This window comes from Eleutherodactylus coqui, chromosome 11 (genome assembly GCF_035609145.1).
Source record: "Eleutherodactylus coqui strain aEleCoq1 chromosome 11, aEleCoq1.hap1, whole genome shotgun sequence".
In the NCBI taxonomy this organism is placed as follows: Eukaryota; Metazoa; Chordata; class Amphibia; order Anura; family Eleutherodactylidae; genus Eleutherodactylus; species Eleutherodactylus coqui.
Genome location: NC_089847.1, coordinates 93,866,757 through 93,876,202, shown reverse-complemented (window position 1 = coordinate 93,876,202; position 9,446 = coordinate 93,866,757). Strand labels below are relative to the sequence as shown.

At 46.8% G+C, this 9,446-nt stretch overlaps 1 long non-coding RNA gene across 1 annotated transcript; it reads right to left on the bottom strand.

Moving 5' to 3' along the window:
- Positions 1 to 799: 799 nt before the first annotated feature.
- LOC136582817 (uncharacterized) lies at positions 800 to 8,770 on the bottom strand. The gene is made up of 2 exons (XR_010787229.1): positions 8,721 to 8,770; positions 800 to 1,169 (listed from the first exon to the last, which is right to left on the bottom strand). It is a non-coding gene; the product is annotated as an uncharacterized lncRNA (long non-coding RNA).
- Positions 8,771 to 9,446: the final 676 nt, after the last annotated feature.

The window sequence follows — 9,446 nt, the reverse complement described above, 5'->3', positions numbered from 1 at the left end:
TTCATTAGGATAAATAGCCTTTTAATCCATGGAAGGGGGTGTCACGTGACCTGGCCCCGTGTGCACAAAAAGTACAGTACTAGGCATGACTGCAAATCAACCTCAACAACCTTGTTATGTGCAAATACGTTGCATTGGAGAGAGCTTTTGCGTATACGCTCATGTGAAGCAGCCCTTAAGGTAGTATTTACTGTTTCTGTATGTATATTCGAAAATATCTACACCACATATACATTACACATGTACATTATTCCCATCAGTGTGAATATTGTGCAGCAGATATTACAAACATCATCACTTCTACTATTCTGCTCCCTGTTAGGAGGACCCAGCGGTGTTTGGCCAACTGGCTCAGGAAGCACCACCTCTACGACCATCCGAGAGAGACTGCGGTTCCAACATGTACTCGGCCGGGGAGCCTACGGGGAAGTCGTGCTGGCAGAGGACACCGCTACCTGCCAGCAATTCGCAGTGAAGGTCATCAGGAAGAAAGCCCTGCTAGCGGAAGTGGAGATGGCGGATGTGATGGTGGAGCACCGTGTTCTGCAGCTTACGATTGGGAGTCCCTTCCTCGTCCATGCAGAATTTGCATTTCAGACCAAGGTATAGTTGTTATCGCACATCTGCAAACTCCACCGCTATGTGCCCCGTAGATGTGGACTTTGTAATATAACGTCATACTAACCAACCTCCTTATATGTGTTAAGGACCGCTAGGTCACATTAACCTTTCAAGTCTTGGGTTCCAAATCAATTCGTATCCGCTGCAGCACGGAAGCCAAGAACCACACAAGACTCGGTTTCTAGTTCTCCTCAGATACGGAGAGAGAGCCACGGCAAGTATATAGCTCACTCTGCTTAAGGCGTACATACTCTGAGCGTTTATTGACTGAGTATAGTTCTAAATACAGGAAAGGAATACGTCATCATTAGTCATGGGGTTAATTTCATTGGGTTAGAAAAAACATCAAGAATTGTGCTTTGTTCAACAATCAGCGCAGTGAGAATAAATATGTGAAATGTCCTTCAAATGATTACTCCTCCCGGACGTTATCCCGTCCTCCCTTGGAGTTTGGATGATCGCAGCGTCTTATCAGCACGATTTGCTCTTTTCCCATAGCTCAGGAGTGGGGGAGTCTCTTCTGATAGCGACTGTACCAGGCAAATGTTCTCGGATGAATAGAAAAAAAACAAATCATTAGACATTGCACCGAATGCCATGCTCTGCAAGTTATTTCTGCTTTAATTATTGTTTCACTACACACAAGCTTATTTACATCTTATAATGCTCCATTTTGTATCTAGCGGCCATTTTGAGACAGATTCTTCCATTGTATGGACCTGTACCTTCTCATATGTCTCTTCTACATTACAGACGCACGTTCTACTCGGACTGGAGTATCTGAGCTGCGGGGACCTGGACCAACTCCTGCAGTCGAAGGGACGGCTCGATGTCAACAGCACCAGATTCTACGCTGCAGAGATGGTGTGCGGCATCCAGCACCTCCACGCCAAGGGGATCATCCACAGAGATCTGAAGCCCGAGAACATCCTGGTGGCTGAGACAGGCCATGTGAAGATCACAGATTTCGGTCTCGCCTTGGAGAACATGCACGGAGATCGAACGGCCACCGATCATGCTGGGACCGAAGGCTATATTGCTCCTGAGGTGAGAGGAATAGACTTTATACTATTTTTTGCCATAAGTGTATTAATGTTCTTGGGTCATGGATCCTGGAGACAGCAGTCCAGGGATGGTATAGAGGACTGCGGTCTCAGCGCTCGCCTAGTGCAGAGCCCAGATCCCATGTAATGATGTAAAACTTATTTCCCAACTTACTGTTTACTGTTTATGGCAGATGGACGCCGGAGAGGAATACAACGCCGCCGTCGATTGGTTTTCATTTGGAGTCATCATGAATAAAATGATTACTGGCGAGCCTGAGTATAAACCAAAACTCTTTAATGAGTCCACCTCCGGAGCGAAGAACATCATCTTACAGGTAATAGTGTTACTTTTATTTCTTTGAGTTCTAATGTTGTAATAATTTGTGATGCTTTTATTGCCTTTTCTAGTCAGATTCTTGTAATTATAGTCAGTAATAACAGTGACATTTCTCATTTCAGCTCCTCAAAAAGAACCCGGCCAAGCGTCTCGGAGTCAACAGAAACATCCGAAAGCACCTGTTCTTCCAGCTGATCGACTGGGACTCTGGAATCCCTTAGAGTGCCCCCCCCACCGCACATCCCTGAGGTAAGTAAATGAGCAGAATTGTACTAGATCCTGGATGGTGAGGGACTCCCTCCCTGATCTACTACTGATTGCCTATCTAGAGGATGGACCATCAATAGTTCACAACTGGAAAACCCCAAACTTTAAATATTGATGACTTATTCTTAGGATAGGTCATCAATATTAGAACAGTGAAAAGTGAGCGCTGCAGCATTTTCCTTGTATATCAGGCACAGCGTCATATATCGTTTAGTGGTTATGCCTGGTATTGCAGCTCAATCCCACTGATTCGAATGCAGTCAGCAAACAGGTCCGTAGTTTGTCTTACATGGGAAAACCCTTCTCACCATAATCAGAATAGTATTTTCTTTTCTTGCAGTCATCTAAACCTCAACATCTTCAGCCATTCCACCTGGACGCCGTGGAAGCAGCAGAGGCCAAGGACTTCCGCCCATCAGCTAAAGACCAGGCCATGTTCAGAGGGTTTTCATTCTCCAACTTGAAGACCCTCTTGGACTCCGGCTTTACAACCACCAGAGCGAGCGGTCCTCCTGAACCCCCCATGAGTACATCAGGAGAAGACACCGTGGGACCCCTTAGGAGTGTGCCAGCAGTACCACCCAGCTGGCGGTAAGTACCGGCGCCACAACATCTGCGCCATGTAGAATCATAGACATGTGCACTATACTAAAGACCTTAAAAATACCGTTTTTTTCTTACCAGTAGATGATTTCCCTGAACCAATGACAGCAGCAGCTGATGGTGCTGCCACGGGTGAAGGGGAAACGCATTGGTGCACGATGGCCGGCTATTAAGGGGTGGAAGGAGGCCGGATTTTTTTTTCTAGTGAATGACATCGTAGCACGTCTATGATTATTTCACATTTACTGGTAATTGCATTTCCTCCCGTCCATCACAGTATTGTAATGAGCGATGGGGAAATGAGGTGAGTGATGGCCGGCTATTAAGGGGTGGAGGAGGCCGGATTTTTTTTTTTTTTTTAAACATCCTGGCAACATACACTGTACATGTTTGGCAGTTGTGTGCAAGGTTTGTATGGAGTGGGCTCGGGAGCGGAGCCTGCTCCATATATTGAGGGTGTCAGCTGTCTATAACATCTCACACCCAGCCACAACAACCCTGATTGGAGATAACTCTAATCGCTGTTGTTAACTATTTAATTCTGACAGCGTCATTTAAATGGTCCAATCGACATTTACATTGCCTGAATGCCCCTCCCCTCCCAGTAATAAGATTGCAGCATTCCATTTGGATGTCTTATTGTTTAAGTGATCAAACGCTCACAAGTTTAAGTCTCCTTAGGAGCCTAAAAAAAGATTCAAAATCAGTTGAAAAAGTTTTTTTTAAATACTAAATATTAAAAGTTTTTAAAAAACCCTTTATAATATTAATTAAAAAAACTATTTTTAGTATTGCCACGCCTATAAAAGTCTGATCTATTAAAATAGTGTAGTTTTTTTGCCTGCATGGTGAAAAACACTAGAATTCCACTTTTTTGTTCACCCCATCTCCAAGAAAAAAGTGTAATAAAAAGCGATCAAAAAGTTATATGTACCCCAAACAGTAGAAATAGAAACCGTCAGTTATCCACAATAAACGAGCCTTCACCCAGCTGCATCAACGGGAAAATAAAAAACTCATGGCGGCAGAAAATAATTAGTTTTTTAAGAAGATATTTCATTTTTTCAAAAGTCGCCCAACAAAAAGCTACTTAAATTTGGTATCACAATCATACCGACCCACAAAATAAAGTTATCATCTCATTTTTATGCAACCTGTGTAAAAAACACACTTGAAAAATAATATTATTGCTTTTTTTCTATTTAACGCCACTTAGAAATCTTCAGTAAGTTTTTCAGTACATCATATGGTCCACTAATTAAAAAAATAAAAATTGCCCTGCACAAAACAAGCCCTCAGACAGCTACAATGATGGGAAAAGGTCTTGCAATTCCGACCCCAAGTATCAGTCACACTACAATTTACCAAATATATCAGAATATTGTAATGGATTCCTCATAAATTCTAGCGCCCCCTGCAGGCATCCACTTGTCGCTTCTCCTAGGTTTTCCCTTGCCACAGGGAGAACTTACAGGGATTAGCCCAACAGGCCTAAAGAGAGGTTAGTGTAGTGTAGGGTCCCATCTACAAGAGGTCGCCTTGACGTGGCAGATGGGCTCACATGTTTTGATCAAAATGTGTGCTAAGAACCTCACAAGATTATGTGTCAGTAAATACAACAATAATGTCATGTAACTTCAGATATTGAGTGCTTGCAGTAGTGCTGCAGCTGCTTGTATTGTTTCAGCCATGGTGTACATGAACTTGCGCATTCAATTTGTTTGTAGGAAGTGTGGACTACATTTGTTAATGGTTCAGTCTACAAAGATAATACTACAAGTCCCAGCAATCAGCCAAACTAATGACAGGACTGGAAAACGTGAATGTCATAGAAGAAAGGGACCGTTCAATTAAAGAAGCTATGCTTAAAAGGGTTGTCTGAGTTAAGGAAACCCCTGTCACCGGGTCCCCCGTTTATCATCCGGCTCTGATCTCCCTGTGACATCACTCTGCATGCTGAGCCCATCTACAAACAAGCTGCAGCAGCCAATGACAGTGCTTGGTGATCATGGCTGAGCGCTGTAATTGGCTGCTACAGCAGGTTTACGGGATATCACAGCTGCCTGTAAACAGACAGCGGAGACCAGAGCTGACCACAAGGGATAGATAGCAGCAAAGCTTACTGGCGAAGATGCTGAGGACTGGAGGGGAGGGGTCAGGAAGAAAGGAAGTGACCAGGGGTAGGGGTGGAGTTAGCAGGGTTAGAGGAAGAAGAAGGAAGAGGAAGATCATTCTGGACCGGGAGAAGAAGAGTGAAGACGCCCGCCCACCCGCCCTCTGAGCTGAGGGGGGGGGATGAAAAGAATTATTAGAAGGGGTGGGGGGAATTAATGTTACAGGAAGTTGTCACAGCCGGTTAGGCGGAATTTGAGGACTTCCATGCCAGCAAGAAATGGAAGGGCTTTTTCAGGCCGAGAGGGGCCTTCTTACGCCTCAGTTTTACGGAAGACGTTAGAATCGGACATTTTTATTTTTGGCATGGAAGGAGAAAAATAGAGGATTCGTTAAAAGGTTTTATACAGTTAAATAAAGGCTGTGGCCTACCCACAATATGCCAGCATATAGTCGTATGGTGTCTTTGTTTAATGGGGAACGGGGGTTAATGGGTAAGTCCCTCCAGTCCGAGCAGTGAAGGTGACTACTGATTTGTGGGGACCCAACACCTTGTAATCAGTGGGACCCCACCAATCAGGGGAGAAGTTTCAAACTTAGCACAGACCCTCTAATCACTAAACAGTGAACAATTCTCTGTAAGATCTCTGCTTGCTGTCTGTGAATGGGAATCTCTCTTGTGCCCTGATAGTTTGTTTTAATGTATCAGTTTGGAGTTGAAGCTGTGGAGATCAGAGACTGTCTAGTAAACCCTCAGCTCTGAGAAGTATTTGTACCCCCTGAGGAGACCGCAAGGTAAAACATGTCAGGGTGGCTAAGGGTTAGATTTTAATAGGGTTTTCGTAGTGCTGAGTTTCTAATCTCTACATAGGTTTTTGGAAGTTGACCATCCAGGCCTATGTTTTAGGCCGAAAATCACGTAAACAAGATGTAGTCCTGACCAAAGCACGTCTGCAACTCCCGTTTTAACGCCCGTTTTGACGGCCTAGGTTGCGGTGCATATACGCCGCAGCCCCGGGATACCATCAGCTGGGAGTTTAGCTCTGCTAAACTCCAACACCCTTCCCGCCCCATTTCTGCCCCCTGCTGGCTTACAACAAGGGGAGGGGGTGGGAACTTAGCAGAGCTAGTCCCTCCCCCTCTCTGCTCCAGCCTATGGGAGCAGCCAGCAAAGGGATACTGCTAGACTCCCTCCCACCTCCCTTCTCCAGCAACTGTTATAGGCTCCCATAGGAGGCTATGGCAGTGGCTGCCGTTACAGAACTAACTTTTCTGGCTGGCGTAAAAACGTCTGGCAGGAATGCATACCATATGAGCTATATTTGCCGGCCAGATGTCTATATACATCGGGTATACGCCCATCTGAACTCCTACATTGGAAACCAATGCAACAGATGGGTAGCGTATATCGGGCCGCTGTGATATACGCTCGTGTGCAGGAGCCCTTAGTGTGTATATGCACAATTACACACATGATACTAATTGGTGACTGCTGGTCACATCTCATTGCTACCACCATTTGCCCCTTTATTTTAAATATCTTTCAATGTTGTCTTTGTTTTTTGAATAATAAAGTATTTAGATTATATTTCAGGGGATATGACCGATAAGTGTTCTGGGAAATGACCCTCTGATTGTCAGTGTGGTCGTTTTCAAAATTTTTGTTGAACTCCTCCCCCGTGGCCGTCACTCCTCATGACTCCCATCCTCCACCTGTCATTAGTACTTCATCCTCTGCTGTCATCACTACTACTCCCATTCTCCACCGGTTATTAGTACTTTATCCTCTACTGTCATCACTACTACTCCCATCCTCCACCTGTCATTAGTACTCCATTCTCTGCTGTCTTCACTACTACTCCCATCCTCCACCTGTCATTAGTTTCATCCTCTACTGTCATCACTACTACTCCCATCCTCCCCCTGTCATTAGTACTTCATCCTCTGCTGTCTTCACTACTACTCCCATCCTCCACCTGCTATTAGTACTCCATCCTCTGCTGTCACCAGAGGCACAACTAGAAGCTCTTGGGCCCCGATGTGAAATCTGTAACAGGGCCCCCCATCTACCATGTGCCATTTATAATACTGGTGTTTTGGTCTCCTGGACCCGGTAGCAATTACTACTAGAGATGAGTGAGCATACTCGCTAAGGGCAATTACTCGATCGAGCATTGCCCTTAGCGAGTACCTGCCCGCTCGGAAGAAAAGAGTCGGGTGCCGGCGGCGGGCAGAGAGCGGCTGGGAAGAGCGGGGAGGAACGGACGGGAGATCTCTCTCTCCCTCTCCTCCCCCTGCTCCCCCCTGCTCACTGCCGCAACTCACCTGTCACCCGCGCCGGCAGCCGAACCTTTTCTTCCGAGTGGGTAGATACTCGCTAAGGTCAATGCTCGATTGAGCAATTGTCTTTAGCGAGTATGCTCGCTCATCTCTAATTACTACCTCTGCACCCCCTATAGTTACACCTCTGGCTGTCACTACTACTCTTATTTTCCACCTATCATTAGTACTACATCCTCTGCTGTCACTACTACTCCCAGCCTTCACATGTCATTAGTATTTCATCTTCTGCTGTCATCACTACTCCTGCATCACATTTTGTACGCAAGCTAGAGGTAGTACAATAGGGTACTAGAACCTTCATGCCCACCCGTATCACATATTGTATCCAAGCTAGAGGTGGTACAACAGGGTACTAGAACCTCCATTCCTGCCTATATCACAACTTGTAACCAACTTAGAGGCGGTACAACAGGGTACTAGAGCCTCTATGCCCCCCATATCATATCTTGTATCCAAGCTAGAGGCGGTACAACAGGGTACTTGAGCCTCCATGGCCACCTGTATCACATCTTCAATCCAAGCTAGAGGCAGTACAACAGGGTACTAGAGTCTCTATGCCCCCCATATCACATATTGTATCCAAGCTAGAGGCGGTACAACAGGGTATTAGAGCCTCCATGCCCGCCCGTATCACAATTAACATTCAAGCTAGAGGCAGTATAACAGGGTACTAGAGCTTCCATGCCCACCTGTATCACATCTTCAATCCAAGCTAGAGGCGGTACAACAGGGTACTAGAGCCTCTATGCCCCCCATATCATATCTTGTATCCAAGCTAGAGGCGGTACAACAGGGTACTAGAGCTTCCATCCCCCCCCCCCACGGATCATATCTTGTATCCAAGCTAGAGGCGGTACAACAGGGTACTAGAGCCACCATGCCCATCCGTATCACATCTTGTATCCAAGCTAGAGGCGGTACAACGGGGTACTAGAGCTTCCATGCTTGCCCATATCACATCTTATATCCAAGCTAGAGGCGGTACAACAGGGTACTAGAGCCTCTATGCCCGCCTGTATCACATCTTGCATACAAGCTAGAGGCGGTACAACAGGGTACTAGAGCCTCCATGCCCACCCGCATCACATCTTGTATCCAACTTAGAGGCGGTATGCTTTTTTTTTCTTCTCATGCACGTATAAAACACAAGAAGGTCTGAATACGTTAATTTTTGGTCTGTGAAAACGCTGTGTATTTCATGGACCAAACCTGTATACTCCCGTGTGAATGAGCCCTAAATGTAACCATTCCCTAACTTGGCTATAGAGCTTAATGCACTATGATGAGGGTTTGCTGGATTGCATACAAAACGTGTAAATGGGCAGGAGTTACACAGGATGTATAATGCACCAAATGGCAGGGCCTCAGCAGACTTGTTATGGTTTATGTACCTTTTTGCCTGGGTAGGGCTGTCACAGTTGTGCCACCACTTGTGAGTTGCCGAACAGAGTGGTGTGGAGGTGTGTTCTAAAGCTTGGGAGCTGAGATGGTTAAATAAAACTAACATTCCTCATTAAACGGCACACAAAAAGTACTTATCTCACCTAGGAGCCAAGTATCTGATCAGTGGGTATTCGACCCGAGGCCTTCATCATAGGCGTAGCGTCAGGGGGTGCTGGGGTCGCCATGGCGACCCGGCCCCTGCGCTCAGGGGGCCCCGGGGCCACCCTCTGCCATACGCACATGCACATTCAGTGCATATACCCGGCCCTTGAGCTGAGGGGGCCCAGGGGATCGGTGCTGTCGGCCGCATGATGGCTGAGAAGGGAGAGGAGAGAGACGGGAGGCAGCGCCGCAGGTCGGCAAGAGCAGAGGGGAGGGCTGTTACACTTGGAGCCGGCAGCCAATTACAGGCTGCAGACTCCCACGGCGCGCGGCCCCCCCACTGATAGACTGCAGCTGTGACCACTCACAGCTGCAGCCCATCAGTCTCTGCCGGCCAGCGATTACCAGGGGGAGGGGCTACTGCGGCTCTATTCACCTCCGGAGCGCTGGATGCACAGGACCTGGGAGGACCTGTTACGGCACTCTGCCCCCGAGCGCCAGGTGGGGTGCCCTGAACTTCCCGCACCCCACTGTCCCTGCCTACTTGCCTCGGCCCTGGCTAACCCACTAAC